Source organism: Hemicordylus capensis, chromosome 2, assembly GCF_027244095.1.
Source record: "Hemicordylus capensis ecotype Gifberg chromosome 2, rHemCap1.1.pri, whole genome shotgun sequence".
Taxonomy (NCBI): Eukaryota; Metazoa; Chordata; class Lepidosauria; order Squamata; family Cordylidae; genus Hemicordylus; species Hemicordylus capensis.
In genome coordinates, this window is record NC_069658.1 from 99,342,876 (window position 1) to 99,359,543 (window position 16,668).

Here is a 16,668-nt window from a genome sequence, read left to right on the forward strand (position 1 = left end):
TAAGAGGCCGTTTATGTTGAAATAAACTATCAGTTGGCTATGTAAGCATTGGAATAAATATGAAACAACTATCCTTATGTGGTACTGTCCTAGTCTTTAAAATTGTTTCAGAGGTTCACATTAAGATATATGTTTTCCAGGAATGAATTCTAGGAAGAATTCCATGTTTGTCAATCGGATCGGCCTAACCAGCCTTTTGTATCTGTGCAGCATATGTTGATGGTTGCTCAGATCCTAGCAATTTAAAAGCATGAAAAGATTAGTGACTTGGAAAGCTCCGGTTATGACTGAGTTTGCAAGTTCCCATAAAATTCACACTTATGGCCACTATAATGGTGAATAAAAAGAGTATTGAACTGGAACAAGGCACTAAGGACCTCATAAGAGAAGAAAAGCTAAATGATTGCTCAGCCCAAAGGACCTTCAATTGAGTAGTTATTGTCTGCCAAAGAGAGCATTAATGGCAGGGTGTAAGTATTCTGTAGATATGCTGACATCCACTTTTTCATCAAGATGCCGGTACAATAAGTCTTTCAGAAATCGATGGCCTCTTAAAAAAATTATCATTAGATGAAGTTGCACAGTTGGACACATTTCAAAGTGCAACAATACAATTCTTCCTTGATGTATATGTGCTATTTCATCTAAAACTCTTGTTTCATTAAATTAAAGAGCATGGCTGACCGGCTAGGGCACAGCGAAGAAATTGATTAGTTCAGGCTTCACATCTTCAGTATATTCAAAGACTTCCATTAAGCAAGCATGTTTCAGTGCTGAATTCTGCTTTTGTAACTCTGAACTCTTTGATTTTTTTTTTCTTTGCTGTAAAATCCATCAGATTTTAAGAGCATCATATTTGGTAATACAAAGTTATCACTGTATGTCAAAGGCATATGTGTTTTTGCTGTAGAAAGTGCATTTGGAAATGCATGTTTTAAATTCAAAGTATTCACTCACATAAATATAGCAACAAAGAGTTTGGAGATATCACTGAACTATAGCCCAAAGAAGTTGGTAATGTTCTCCTGTTTCCTACAGTAATTGTTTGTCTATACTAGTTCTGAAAAAATTAGTCCTAATACACGTACTGTAGTTTTTGTTGGAAAAACAAAATATGTAAGTTTTTATTTGCTGTCACATTTTATTAAACTGAGGTCTGTATGAAGCCAGCTTGTCACAAATCATGTTTTTTGTAAACTTGTAATTTGTCATAGTTTTCTCTAATGTTGTGACTGATGTTATAACATCCTGGCACAGCTGCAGCAAATGTGTCATTTGGAACAGTGAATCAAAAACTAAGTTCACTTAACATACACAATTGAATTGAGACCTGAGTGTTCACTAGAACAGTTTTCTTGCTTCTGTTTTACTACAAAGGTTATAGCAGTGTGGTATACCTATGGCAGAGACTGTATTTTAAACTAGTTGTACGAAGTGCCTACATCTTCATAAACACCATAGGCTCAGTTCCTTTCTTCTTGAAAGTACAAGGCAGACAAGAAACATGGAAGGAAATTATATTTTCTTAGCAGAAATTTACATATTCACTGCATACAACAGTAGATAAACCTTGACCTTTAACATATGAGCCAGTGTAGTAGAATTAGTTGCACAGAGTTAAATACATTCCTTCTATACCCAAGGCATATGCTTTCAAAAATGAAAAGCTGTACTGCTCAAGCCTGTCCAGGTCATCTTAATCTTTAAAAAGAATAATAATAAAAAGGGCTGTGTGTGTGTGAGAAGGTTCTTCCAGATTTTAAACACGGACAGTATGTTCTTAGACATTTGGTAGAGAGTAATCATAATTCTTATTAAAACTGGTGATGTGTAGCCCCTAGGGTGTAGCCAGGCTCAAATTGATGCTTTTTGCTGGCTGATCACCAGCATGGCCTAAGTGCTCATTATGTTGTAGAGAGGGCCTTCAGAGCTCTCATTACGTTTGACAGGAATTCTCTCTAGGGGAAAACTGGGCATTAGCTAGACTCCTGACAGGCTGAAATTATTCCTGCTTTATGGCTTATAACCAAATGCTTAGCAAGGCATCATCAGGGGACACAAAAAGTTGTCACTTCTGACAACATCTTTTTTTACTGAAAAATGCAGTGATGGGGAAACTTTTCACAAAGCTCTAATGTTAGTGAGGCCTATATCCACTATTGCTACTTTACTTGGCTTTTGTATGAAGTCCTTCAGAATGTCCCTTTTTTGAACTTTTTAAATTTAGTAAACATAACAGTAATTCTGCTGAAAAAGAATAGAGGAAGGAATACAGAGGGGAAATTCAAGGAGGAAATCACTTTTACGTACATCTGTTCAGTGTTTGTCTTTATTTTTTTTAATGTTTGTTATTGGTTCATAAACTCAGCTTTGTATATAATACTACAAAAGATGCTAGGCTCCTCACCTCTCCCTGGTGTGCTAGCTTTCTGCGTGGGGAAGCCTTCAAATACACAAATTAGTGTATTTTCAGTTGGAGTGGTACAATTGAGTAAGGACTCTCCCCTGCAGCTCTTCTGCGCTGAATCCATCCTAATTCTAGGATGTATAAGAGCAGAAACATGTCCCTGCCTTAGGGGTTGTGTTTTTGCTATTATAGAGCGTTTCTGGAGTGCAGGGGAGTCCTCTAAAATATTTGCTCTCTTGAGCACCTGTGATCGGGATTCAGAATGCAACAGTGCAGTGTGAGGGCCTTCACTGTGTCTCTACAGCTGCTTGAACCGTGTGTACTTCGTTAGTCAGCAGTATCTTGCCACTCTTTCCCGAATTAAGATTAAGATGAGATTGCCTTGGTTATTTGCTTTCTTACTTGCCACAAAGAGCCAGGTAAGGGGCTAGGTTTGGTGCAAAGACATGTTTGGTGCAAGACACATATTGGATACCTGTCATTGTTAAAAACTTGTATTTTAAGGACAAGTAGCTCTGTGTGTGTGTGTGTGTGTGTGTGTGTGTGTGTGTGTGAATTGGAGCAGAGAAGCTGTGTGCTTTAACCTTCCCCTACATAATCTGTCCCCACAAGCAGCTTTCCTCATTGAGCTTCAAAGAGCATGTTTGTCACCATTCTGAACATTAGGTGAAGGCATAAGATGGGGGGTGGGGCATAATTTGGAGTAAATAAGTTGTGGTCCCTTCTGTGTTTTTCTAAGCTTCTGGCTCCCACACTACTTCTCTACGATAAATTCCTGCCACCCCTCTCCTGAATTTGCATGGACAAAGTGCTGGGCTTCTAATATGTACATTTGCACATAGCATGTAGTTGTTAGCTCCTGAGTGGATAATTACAAGCCTACAGTAAACTGCTTCAGATGAGTTGATTTAAGGTAGTAACGATGTCCTAAAATATACCTTCAAAAGCCTGACAACTTACTATATTTGGGCATATAAATCTGGCAGTGTGTACTTAACTCTAATTAACTGGCATGTAGATTAGTTCATGAGACAATGAAGCACCTTCCATCCACTCCCACTTTGCATGTCTCTTGCCTTATGACAAAATGGGCAACAACCAGTAAATGGTAACTTTCTTCATGTGTGTGATGCAATATATTATTTTCTGTTTGGATTTTTAGATTAACTTTTGTAGAACTGGGTGATTGTGTCCCCCAGGAGTTGCAAGTGGTGGCATACCACCAATTATATTGATTTGCATTATTGTTTACCAAGCACTGCAGTAGTTATAGCTCCTGTGGTGCAGAGAGGATTTCCAAGACCAAAATGCTTGGATATTATCAGTGGTGAAGGAATTGTATCATATAAACAGATTCCTGCCAGTAACAATATGCATTATTTCCAGAGGAAAGCAGGAGGAGGAGTTTTTCACTCACTAATAGAGTTCTTACTCTTTCATTTGACACAAGTATTGCAATAGTGCTTTCCCCTTACAACTATGTGTGCAAGTGAGACATTAGTTTAGCCTCCTTGTCCTGATTTATGGACCCGGAAAGAACCTTGTATGTCTGGCTTCATGGAAGACTCCCTGGTTTGTTAAACCATAGTTTGCTGTGACATTTGAACAAGAAAACTGCATCCCCTTAATACCACTATTGCAAACCATAGTTTGTAATCTTATGTTTAGGGAGCATTCAAACCACATTTTCCTGGTTCAGATATCATGGCAAACTGTGATTTAACAGGGCAGGAAGTCTTCTATGAAGCCAGGAGTGTGAGGAAAGGGGGTGCGGTGAGATCACTTAAAATCACCACTTATTCCTGAACAGTGAACCATGATACTTTGGACCAGGAATGTGATGTCTGAACTGGGATGTGGTTTTTTCCGTTTCCGCCCCTTTTTCAGATAGGTTCTTCTCTGGCTAGCCTTTGGGAAAGATAAACTGGTATTCAGTTTGAACTCGATCTAGATTCTTCCAGGAGAATAAAAAGTAAAGCTTATGTACTTTATGCCAAAATTTTGCTTTTAAAAGGCTGGCTCATTATGGCAGGTAAGGTTAGTAGTGGTTATGGTAATAGATCTGGGGCCAAGAAAGAATTTTTTGAGTAGTACATGGAACTCTGTTTGTGTCATTTTCACCAATTGCATCTGAACATCAGAATAAACCAGGAGGTAAATCTTTTCCTGTGTTAAAACTCAAATTGTTTAGGTGCAAGATTAGCCTTTGTTCAGTGGCAGTCAGCCAAAGAAAGATTGATCACTGCTGAACCCACTGACAGACTATATAAACTACTACAGTGTTTGAGTTCCTGCCATCTTAAAACTGACAGGTGGGCCTTTGTCTTCTTTGGGTGGATTGCTATGATCTTCCTGACCTGCCTTCAGGCAAGCTTTGTCGCTCTGCCCTTTATGTTTTTCTATTTGGCTTGCTGCCTTCTCGCTTCCAAATAATTACAACATCAAAAACTGTGCATACTGTTAGCAGTACTAATCTTTTCTTTTAGTTTTTGGGAGGATCCACTTTTAAACTGCTTCCCTATTCAGTATCCATTTCTCCCCCCTTTGCTCATTAAAATGCCAGTTAAAGAGTGGCATTTTTTATTTCTTTATGAATAGTGGAGATGAAGAGATTGAGCTGATTCTCTACAATGGCTAGTTGTATTGGCCTAGTTCTGTTGGGTCTGGGCCGCACCACTTCGGAATGCAGGTGGGACTCATCGAAAACTAGATGGTAGGGAGGAGGGGGTTCCAGACTTCTCCATGCCATCTACTTCTCTACATTGATGATCATCTGTACAAAATAATCTTGGACCCCGCCCACTGCCCTGAGAAGTCCAGGTTTACCACTTCAGAGGAAAATGGGCCCTAGCACAAAACAAATGGGAAGATAACTTTTCCTCATTTTGATTGCTGGTATTTTAAAATATTGGAATACGTTGCTTTGCCAGTTTCACTTGAACAGCTTAATTCTTTGTAATCCAAGCATTAGCTGAACCATTTTTAACACAAAAATTCATTCAGGTTTTTTGGGGGGCCAAACTAGACACTTGGCAACAGAGCCTGACCTTGGAAAAGCACGTGTCTGAAAGTACAATGGTGGGGGTGGGGGTGAAGGGGAGAAGCAGGAGGTAGGGGAAGAGTTATAAACCTACTCCACACAGTTTCTTTCCTCCTCCTTTTCAGCTGTCTGGCCCTTAAAAAGGCAACAATTTGAGACATAAGGAAAGAAACTTGTGAAGCTTTTGCTGTTGAAAACAGAGTGCTTTCTAATGAGAACACCCACACATGCATTCTGAGCTGGTACAGTCCTATGAGATGACTGTAACTTCTCAGATATTTGAGTTGGCTCTAGGATGGAAGTGACCACTTCATATGGGAAATCAGAACCTGGCCAAAGTTGCACATGTCTTTTGTAGCCTCCGGTTGAGTGCTTCAGTAGCCCTGATGGAAGTGGTGTTAGGAGTGCTTATCTGCAATTTTACCTCAGTTAATCAAGGTACTCTTAAGCAATTAAAGTGATAGAAATGATTTAAGTTAGGGCAAAGCTAATTTGCCATGTGCTATGCTTCATCTGGATTGGTGACAAAAACCTTTGGCTAAATGGCAGCTCTGTGTGGTAAAGCTTTCAAAAATTATTGGGCAGAAAATGAAGCCATGTTTTTTTGTTCTGTGGTGGGTTTTTTTTGTTTTTTTTGTCCTTTTGATATCTTGGGTAAACAGTCGGTCAAAGCAGCTTATGGCGTAAGGTGACCAGTCAGTGTATTGACAAGAACAGACACAATAGAAAACTGCATTAGGAGGCAAGCCATTGGGATTTGCAGTAAATATATTACTGAACACAAGTGAATTGCCAATACTGCTTGTTTAGCAGTTTGCAAGGGCAATGGCAGTATGGATTTTTGAATTAGAAGGGAAGGACTGTTCTTTCTCTGTGCTGGAACATCTAGTGGATGGCTAAGAAGAGAATTGATTTAGGGAACAAAATGCTGCAACCTCTGTTTTGTGCCGTATGAAAGGCTTCTATGGATTAGTGAGTGAAAACACAAAGGTAGCTTTCAGTTTAGTAGAAAGAGAGCAAAGCAGAAGGAGGCTTTGTTTTCTGCCTGGTCAAGATGGCATGCAGCCAAGCCTAAAAGATGTGGGGTGAGACTACCTCCGCCCCCACCAAGCTATTATAAGGACTTCTTAGTTTTATCCTGCTTGGATTGAAGTTGCCAGAAATAAACCATTTGTGTGAACATGCAACCATGAGCATGCCAACAGTGTGTGTATGTGAAAAATTCAGGGCAGTTATGCTAGTGATTGTGGTGGTGAATTCATATTCACATTTGCAACAACTATGCAAACTGAGAGATCCAAAGTGGTTGTGTGAATACTCTCCCAGAATTGTCCATTGCTCCTTGACATTGTACTTCTCATTCATTCATTCACCACTATCACTTGGGGTCATTTTATAGATCCATCTTGTCCATTAACTGCAACATAAAGGGAGGACCTGCATGTGTGAAACAGCCATCATGGATGGCTGGGCAGAACTTTCATCAAATGGGGCAGAACTTTCATCAGAAAGTACTTCAATGGAATCAGTTTGCATGCTCAACAAAGAACCAGTGATAAATCAGTGTATATAATTGTGTGTATCAGCACTTACTTTAACATTTCAAGTGTATAATCTACCAATGGATGGTCATATTTCAGAAAATATGCTGAAAAATCACTTGTAATATTTCTTTTTAAAGGATAATTATCATATAAATATTGCCCCTTTGTAGTATAGTGAATGGAGTGGTGGGATTGGGTACTCAGTACCTTTGTAACAAATGGGTTATTGGGTGTCAATACTGAATGCTTAGTAAAGCACACAGCAGCACATTTAGAAAAAGACCGGTAAGGATCCAATTTCTGTGTAAGAGTCAAGGCCAAGTTCCCTGCACTTAGTGCAGGATTTGTAGTATCCTTGCTGCTTATCCTGCACTAAGTGCAGGGACCTTGGGCTTACTTAATATGCAGTTAGTTATCTGCACAGATACTTTAGGGCAGGGAATCTCATATATGCTTTGATATAGCTTGGAATCTCATATACACAATCACAATGAGATGTGCAAACATGTGGTGGACTTATTCTTTGTCTTTTGCTGTATCTACTTGTTGTGGGAATCCCAGTTGACCTGTATACATGAGGAAAGAGGTATGGCTACATTCATGGCACATGACTTTACCCACAGTTTCTTCCATGAACATGGTACAGTTGTTGGAAATTGATCATATGTGAAGCAGCCCTGACATACAGAGCAGAAAGCACAGAGCACATAGCTTGAAAAGAAACTAAACAATTAACAGTCTGATTCACTGGGCAGTGTAAGGGAATTAAATCTGCTTAAATCAAATTACTTTGGATTTTAGCTAACTTGTGAATCAGACTGTGAATGACCTATTGAAAAGGACAAGGAGTGCATAATGCAGTTGGTATCCTTCCTTGAGCTTAGCATCCACACACATGAATGCCATCCAGACAGCATGGGGACATTTATTAGTCAAAGTGCATCAACATATGCACATTTCAATTCTTAAGGGGCGGAGGCAATGATATGCAATTTAGCACTCCTATAATATGACTACACAGTGACTAAATCAGATGCCGGGAGGATGGGGAGGCTTCAAGTGATGTGCTGCTGTTGCAAATATGTTTAGACAGTAACTGATCAAAGCTCATTTGAAAGTGGTATATATTCCTGTTTATCAGTTTGAGCTTAATCTGTTCGGAGTAAATTTTCCCACCCCTTTGCGTTGGTGACAATATTAATGGTGACAGCACTGATAACTTGAAATATAGGTGAAGGCCACCTTCTACAGCTTTTGTGTGTGTGTGTGTGTAATGGTTAATATGGCTGTAAATAGGAGATGAATGTGGCTACTTTTCTAAGTCTATTACTCAGGAGGCCTGTAAACTTGATTGGCTGTTACAATTCTAGCAGAATCATTCGATTTGAGAGCAATAGAGAGATAAGATATCCAATTACCCAAATGATTTGCAGGGCTAGCCAATGTTGTCATGGAGACATGAGTTGGAACAAATTAAATTTTAAGCAATAAAAATAATCTTAAAGCACGTCTGGGAACAAGAACATTTGGCAGTGGCACTTACCTGAATTGAATCTTAGTTTGACATGCTGTTGTTTGACATTGATATACTGTGGGGGCTTAAACTTTTTGAAGTGGCACATTGCCTCTTAATGTTTTGCTGCCACTGCCAAAATAAGGGACTAGCATATTTAGTTTTAAATAAAAGGTTATTAATAATGCATGCTTATCATGGGTATTAAACCTGAATTCAATTATGGTTGTGTACAGCAGAATAGGTGGAGATTCAGTGACTTCAAATGTCGGAATATTTAATTTCTCAATTTTAATTGTTAGCCAACTTTGCTTGCAGCTCCTTAAAAGTATTTAGGCTATAGATATAACCAGCATGATGGAAATTTTTAGTGAAATATATCCCTTGAGTAGTAGACTCCAGTCTGATTTTAGGATATTTCTGCTGTGCATAAGAGAGCCTTAAAACACAACTCTTATATGAAAAGATTCCACTGTGAAAGAGGATGGTACTTCTGATTTTATGGGGAGGGGTCAATTCCTCCTGTACTCCAAAACCTCTAGAGGACTCCTCAACCCTCCAGGGCCAGTTTTTGCGACATGAGGATTGCAGATGATGTAAGTGGACATAAAAGGAAACCTTGTTGTTCACGGACTCCATCCATGGTTTTGTGTATCTGTTGTTGGGTAATGGACACCCAATCTTGGTATGCACGAGGGGGGGGGGACAGCAAAAGAGGGTTAAACCTATGGGTCAGGGGTGGCCGGAAATATCTCAGAGGTAATTTCTGACCGCCATTTTGAGTGTGGGAGCCACTTTATGGCTCCCTTTAAAACACACACACAAACCCAGGCAACACCCCCCCCCCACACACACTTCTGCTGGATTTTGGTGGCTTTTCAACTTGCAGGGGGCATCCTTTGACTCCTGAGTGCCAGTAGAGCACGGTAGGGCACGGATAATGGGGTTCTCCTGTACTTGCCTACAGGATCCTTGCATCTAAGTCACTTTCTCAACAAGATTTAAAAGTTACACATAGTAGACTTTCCAGAGAAAGGAATATTTCAGGTGATTTAAAAATAATAATCTAAAGTGTGTTTCTGTGGCACAAAAGGCTACTTTTCCTCATTAATGTTACATCAAACTGATTCCTGGCTTGCAACATGAGTTAAAAAAAATAAAATCTGAAAAACACCCTATAAAGAGCTTTTATCCTCATGTCTGTTAGACAGATGGAGACAAAAATTGGTCTGAGGTCAAGCCATTTGCTGCATTCTCGCAGCCTTCGATTTTCCTCACCACAGATCATCTCAAATGATTCAGTAATGACCAAAAGTGCAGCCTTGACCTTTATTCCCTGGTGGATTACTGTTACACAGTATAAATGGCAAGAAGAACATTTTGTTCATTCAGATGGAGTTTTCAACTCTATTTTGCTGGGCCTTCTTTAGCACAAGTGCAAAGCATTAAACCCAGTTGGTTACTGATTCTGTGGCAAACCTGAATGTATCACTTCAGTTTCAATTAGGTGATCATAGTGTCTTTTTTAAAGCTGATTTCTTTTTTACAGTTACCTGGGGAGTCATGTATTTTTAAAGTGCTGTGTGTCTTAAATATATTTCTAGTAGTAAGTGAACTCTTGACTGTCATCTTGGCAATAGGATCCTAATTGTCAGTATTGGATACTGCTAAAACATTTCTATGCCCCCTTTATTCCCTTTTCCCAGTAATAGCTTTTCCCATTAATAGGTCAAATGCATTGTTTTAGCATTTAATTTTGAAGCAGGCTTTTTCGAACTTGGGTCCTTGGAAGCTGTTGGATTAGTTGAATGGCCTGAAGGCCGCTGGGGATGATGGAAGCTGAAGGCCATTGTGGCTGGGGAAGGTGGGAGAACACCATCTGAGGATCCAAGTTTGAGAACCCCTAATTTATGTTTGAGCTATATAGCTGTTGATGATAACAATTTGAGTCTCCTTCTATACAAGAAGACTGCACTTCTTATATAAGCAGCCTAGATTTCACCGTGAGGAAGACATTAAAAATGAGATGGCCAGAGGTCCCTCACAGGTAATGATCAATCAGATAACATTTTCATTTGGATTCAGATGGCGAGTAGAAAGATCTTATTCATGGAAATCAGCCCCAAGAATTAATATAACAGATGGTCTAATAAGACCTTATAATTGCCCAGTGTATGTAAAAAAACAACAAACTACTACTACTAGGATGGTAGTTCAAGTCATATCTGCATCTGATGCCTCTACTTCGCTGATCTGCTAGGAACTGGGAGGAGAACTGTAATGTTCTGGGCCAAGTTTGAACTTAGAAGTTGTAGGAGGAAGAGGAAACACAAGTAACTTTAGGTCTGATTTCCATGTTACATCTGTGGCTGCTCTCATGCTGCTCTGATAATATGTAAAGCTCTGTCCATGTGTTTGCAGCAGATTGAATACCCCACCTTTCATGCTGCCTAGTTCAGTTTTTTCTTCACAATTTTTTTTATAATATCTAAACCAGAATTAAAGGAACACTTTGATGTAGAATGACCCAGTGCTAACACTACTTTTAATCCTATGCAGATTCCAGTTCACCATTTGGATGTCTGTATTTTATTACCTAGACATGGAGCCCAATGAATCCCACACTTAGTTTGACCTCTGGGGAAACTGTTTAATAATTGATAGTATAAATGAAAGTTTAATGGGGTATATAATGCAAACAGCTTCAAGGGCCACTTCTACACTTTCATTAACTCAAGAGGGTCATAGGGTGACATTAACTATAATGCATTTTGTCACATTTTTAACCAAAATATGACTCATACATAGTGTCTATATTAGATCTGCACTGAGTTCTCATGAGGCTTGATTATTATTATTTGCTATGAAAGAAGCCATATTTGGGTGTGTGAAAAAGGACCTTCCTTCAAGCTGTTGTTCTCCTGATTTACTGCTGTTTAGAGACAGGGAAAGGAGGCACTTGTACAGTTGCCTCATCAGAGGTGCATTCAAATGTTTGTCCCTTTTTTTTTTTTTAAAAAGGGATGCAGTGAATGAAATCTGCAGTTAGGATAATTCAAATGTTGTTTCTCTCTAATGCATCACTTTCAGGGAATATCAGGGAAGTGTTCAATATCAGTGAATGTTTCTTTCACTGAAAAGAAACGTCTGCCTTGTTCTCTCAGCAATGGAAGTATGTTCCCTTATTCTTAATACCCACACCCTTATACATGATTTTGCATGCTTTAACCAATGGTTGTGAAAAACTGCCCCCCCCCCCGAGAAAAGGATGACTCATTTAATGAGAGTTGAAAATGGTATGAAAAATGTTGCTATCTCTCCCCCATCTCTCTGACTTGCATCAATACTCTCTTTTAAACACATGAGAGGAAAAAACTTCCTAAAGGAATTGGTTCATTGAACCAGTTCTGGGAGGAGAGTTGGTCTTGTGGTAGCAATAATGAATTGTCCATTTTGCTAAGCAGAATCTGCCTTGGTTTGCATTTGGATGGGAAACTACATGTGAGCACTATAAAATATTCCATTGGGGGATAGGGTGTAGCTCAGTGGAAGAGCATCTTTATGCTTGTATGCAGAAAATATCCTTGGCATTTCCAGGTAGGGCTGGGAAAGACTCCACTGCCAATCAATGTAGACAATACCGAGATAGATGGACCAATGGTCTGACCTGGTATAAGGCAGCTTCCTATGTTGCTACATGCTACTTTAAATCCATGTGTATTATGAAAGCACTTCATGTGTAACCCTTACATTCAAAAAATCTTCTGTAAGAGGAGTATTATTTCCATATTGCAGGTGCAGGGGGTGGGGCTAAGACAGATAGGGAGTGGCTTGCCTAAGTAGTTCATGGCAGAGATGAAGGACTTCTTAGAAGTTCATGGTTAGATGAAGGACTAACCAAGGACTTCCTGATCCAGAAATTTCCTGCCACTGCTAAGCAAGTCTTTTCTCACAGTGTGTCACAGTAGTGTCACATTGGCAGGGCAACATGCAAAAATCTCTAGGTGAAGGTGAACTAGACTGCAGCCATGCATAATTAAAATGCCCCTGAGGACACAATACACAAGTGAAGGGGTCATAATTGGATTATATATTGTTCAATATAGAATATGAACTGAGGTTACCAGTTTGAACATGGGAATGCCTTTTCCATGTTCCTTTAAATCTTTCCTAATGAACAGTGTTGATTAATATTTATTATTATTTATTATTATTTATTTATTCAATTTCTATATCGCCCTTTCAACTGCTCAGGGCAGTTCATACAGATAAATAAATAAATAAGATGGACCCCTGTCCCCAAAGGGCTCACAATGTAAAAATAAAAAATAAGGCATAAGTCACTGGAGTGCTGGGGATGGAAAGGGCCAGTTACTCTCCCCCTGTTTAATAAAGAGAATCACCATGTTAAAAGGTGCCTCTTTGCCAAGTTAGCAGGATGAATAAATGAATAAATGTATGAATTTAGGAAAGGGTGTATTAATAACTTTTCTTTTTTATATTGAGAGAGAGGCAGAAATTAACAGATATTCTGATAACACCTCTTGCAGAATGCATAGGTAAAGCTAATCAAAGTCATTAAATAATGTTAGGATTTTTGTTCAAAGCTGTTCTGAGCCAATTTTGCCACTCATTTCCAGGAATGAGCTCTGACAAAATGACAAGTAACAGCACTTGTACTTGGCTGTATTTTGGGCTGAAATATTTAAGTCAATAAGAAGCCGCACAAAAAGAACCCCCGCAAATGACAAAAAAATTACAGTTTTAGCAGCATCTTGCAAAATGCAGCTGAATTCCTTCATGTTAATTTTAATGATGCTTCAAAAAGGAGGGCAGCACTTGAGTCTGGGGGCCGGGCAAAGTTGTCATTTGCAAATAAATTAAAAGACCATCATTGCGATAGCAAGGACTAATGACTGGAGTTGCTGTGTACTCTTTGATAGGCCCAGCACTCAAGCCTGCTATTAAAAATGAATGCATTCAAGAGGCCCTGCATTAAGAACATAAACAATTAAGGGCACTTGAGCTGCTCCGCAAAGAGCCGCCATCCAAACACAAGGGCTTTCACGTGAGGCACCGACCTCGGCAATCTGCTTTGCTAGTGAGCCAAACAGAACATGGGCAATTAGTGTTGATGTGTCTGCTATCTGCAAGGACTCCCTTCTTTTATCCCTCATTGTTTTAACTGTCCTCTATATTTGCAGATCAGAAATCTAAGGATAAGCTGTGTCAAACTGGTGACAGCTCAGAAGTCATGAATACTACATGAACTTTAGAGGCTGACAGGCATTTCAAAGATGTGATGCCATATATATTGTATAGCACATCTGTAAAGTATGCCTTAAATTTTGATTGGCTGACTGAATAATCATGCTTGAGTCAGTACTTTTTTTTTTATTTTAAAAAAATAAAGGTTATTGAATTCTGACCTTTGAGTATTTTTAGACAAAAAAGATGTGACAGATATTTCTGGGACATCCTTGTTGTAAGCCTGAATCACTTCTGAACGAAAACTAAGTTTTCATTCAAATTGCAGAAAACCTCAGAATATCCAACAGCTCAGGTGCATTAAAAATTATAATTCATGTGTTTGGCTAAAGTTTGGGATCTCTCGAGTAGCTTTCAGATGGAGTGCATTACAACCAATTTGGCATCACAACTAGGGATCCGCAAAACACAACATTTTGACTCGAAACTGGCCATTTCGAGTGTCTTGAAACAAAATGCCGTTTAAATAAAGGGCCTGTTTAGAGCTTGGAATAAAACAACCCCATTTTAAGTCAAAATGTTTCAATGTTTTGAGTGCCATTTTTGTTTTTCTCTTGCTGATTGGTTTTCTGACACTGGTTTCTGATTGGCTTGCAATCACCTTGCTTCTTGATTGGTTTGTTATCATACAAATGAAGTGATGACATGGGCAACTGTGCTCTCATTGGCGGGGGGGGGGGGAGTGGGGAGGTGGGAGCCCCTTTTTTATGTGGCCATTTCTGGATTGTAATTGAAAAGTGTGTTCTGTGTTGGGAGGGACAGATTCCCTTTTACTGTATGCTTCTACAATGTTTTTCAAGGCAGAGTTGCAAAATGCATTGCAAATCGCAATGCAAATCTTGTGTGCACTCTGTGAGTGCAGCTTGTTCCAGCTATAGGGAACAAAGGGGAATCTTGAAACATCCCATTGTTCCCCATGGGTAGTTCCTAGGGATACCAAAGTGGGTTGTTTGGTAGCGCGTGATGAGTGCTATCTATCACCCAGCTGACAAAAAGAAATGGGCAAGCAGGTGATCTTAAACAAAATTTTAATCTTGCCCGCAAACCCCCCTAGGATCCTATGGAGGGTTTTGGGAGAGGTTAAAAATTTGTCCCATCCCTGTCACTCATCTCTTCCCACCAGGTGCACATGCTTACAGAGCCATTTGTCTAAAGGGAGAGGTGCCATACGCGTGTGCGCCCAGTGGGAAGAGGTGAGTAACAATGACAGGGCAGGACTTGCCCCCTGCTTTTGCAATTGTAAGTGTGAGCACTCTTCACTCTGATAACATTTGTATGGGACTGTGGTACTGTAACTTCTGATGTTATGAGAGAGTACTGTGTGAATATAAATGATAGTGCCATGACAGTGGTTGCTACTGCCATTTCGCCTCAACCAGAATCCAGAAAAAGCCACGGCTTCAGACATATTTTATGGAGTGGGCATAGGGCCCTTTTTCTTGAGTTTGGGGCCCATTTTGGAAGTGTGAGAGGTGGGTGTAGCATGGCCTTGAGAGTACTCATCTGTGCTGTAGCCTGGAGATCTCCAGCGCACTGAGGAGGGCTAATGATGCTGTTTCCTCAGTGTCTCTGAGGTCTCCGAGCTGACAAGGGGAGACACAGAGTGGGCTTCCGTTATATGTTGCAAGACTGTTGGCACATTGTGCTATTAGCATGCCAGAGGCATCTGCTCATAAGCAGGGAGGTCTAGCTGTGTATGCATGGATTGGATTGTGAAATTGCTTGATTCTGCCCCCCGCCCCCAAGTGGTGAAATTTGCTGCTTCCATACATTCCTAACTACTACCCAAGCACTCATGATCTCCTAGTATCTGTATCACACCATCTTTTATAAGGGTAAAAAGTTGGTGAAATGCAACCCTGCGGTTTAAGCTGTCCCTCACAACCAGATATCCATAGCTGTAAAAAACAAAGAACAAAATTCAGACATTCTTCCAGAAGGAATTGTTGAGAAGTTTAAGTGTGGGAAGGATCTCTGTGCCTCTAAAACATGTAATGCCATGTTAATTTAAGGATTGTACTCTTTATACTTTTTGGACTAACAGCAGCAGGAAGTACTATGTGACTATTCTCTGTGTGTGTGTGTGTGTATATATGTGTATGTATGTATATATACATGTGTGTGCGCACGCACCATTGTAAAGTTTCCTTAGAGGAAAATCTTGCACGAACTCACTTGGCCTATAGATAATCTGTGGTAAGCTGTGATGCACAGACACCACTACTTGTCAAATGTGGTATAACAGCATAATACCAAGAAATAAAGTCAGTTAGTGATGGACGCAGCAGAATTTTGGTTTGTGGCTCACTCCCTGTAGAATATTTTTCCTATACAAGCAACCTTGTAATGCACTTTAATATAAAAACAAAACATGCCTCCTAGTTGTGTTGTAGTCTCCACTTATGGTACTCATCAGCTTTAAAAAGAGCTAGTTACAACATTCTCGTTAATACTTTGATTTAATTCAGGCATAATATTGAACTCTGGTTAATTTTAATTCAGGTTTATACCCTTTTATGTAATTTGGAATTTTGGGAAATTAAACCTCTCTTTCAAGCAGAGCTATGTCTAGCCTGCAGTGTTGCCATTCGTTACAACCCATTCCCAAAGGGCCAGTTCAGACATCACATGGAGCCAAGATTAAACCTTGGCTTCGAGAGTGCCCCCTCCTCCCTCCCCTTTGTGTGTGAACCTTGGAAGTATTCTACTTCTGCTTGTGGTTATAAACAAGACAGGATATGTAATGATGTCCAAACCAACTGATCTTGGCTTATTCTTATCAGAGTTCTTCAAATAAACCGTGAGCTGAACTCATGGTTTCAACTCTGGTTCAGATCATGGTTTATTTCCAGAGCTCTGGTGAATAATCTTGCATCAGTCGGTTTGGATGTTAGTA

General features: G+C 39.7%; 1 protein-coding gene across 2 annotated transcripts in view; it reads left to right on the top strand.

The window, feature by feature from the left end:
• Nucleotides 1–16,668, top strand: part of LOC128346268 (transducin-like enhancer protein 1) — a 98,050-nt gene that overhangs the window by 4,672 nt on the left and 76,710 nt on the right. The window lies entirely within an intron of this gene.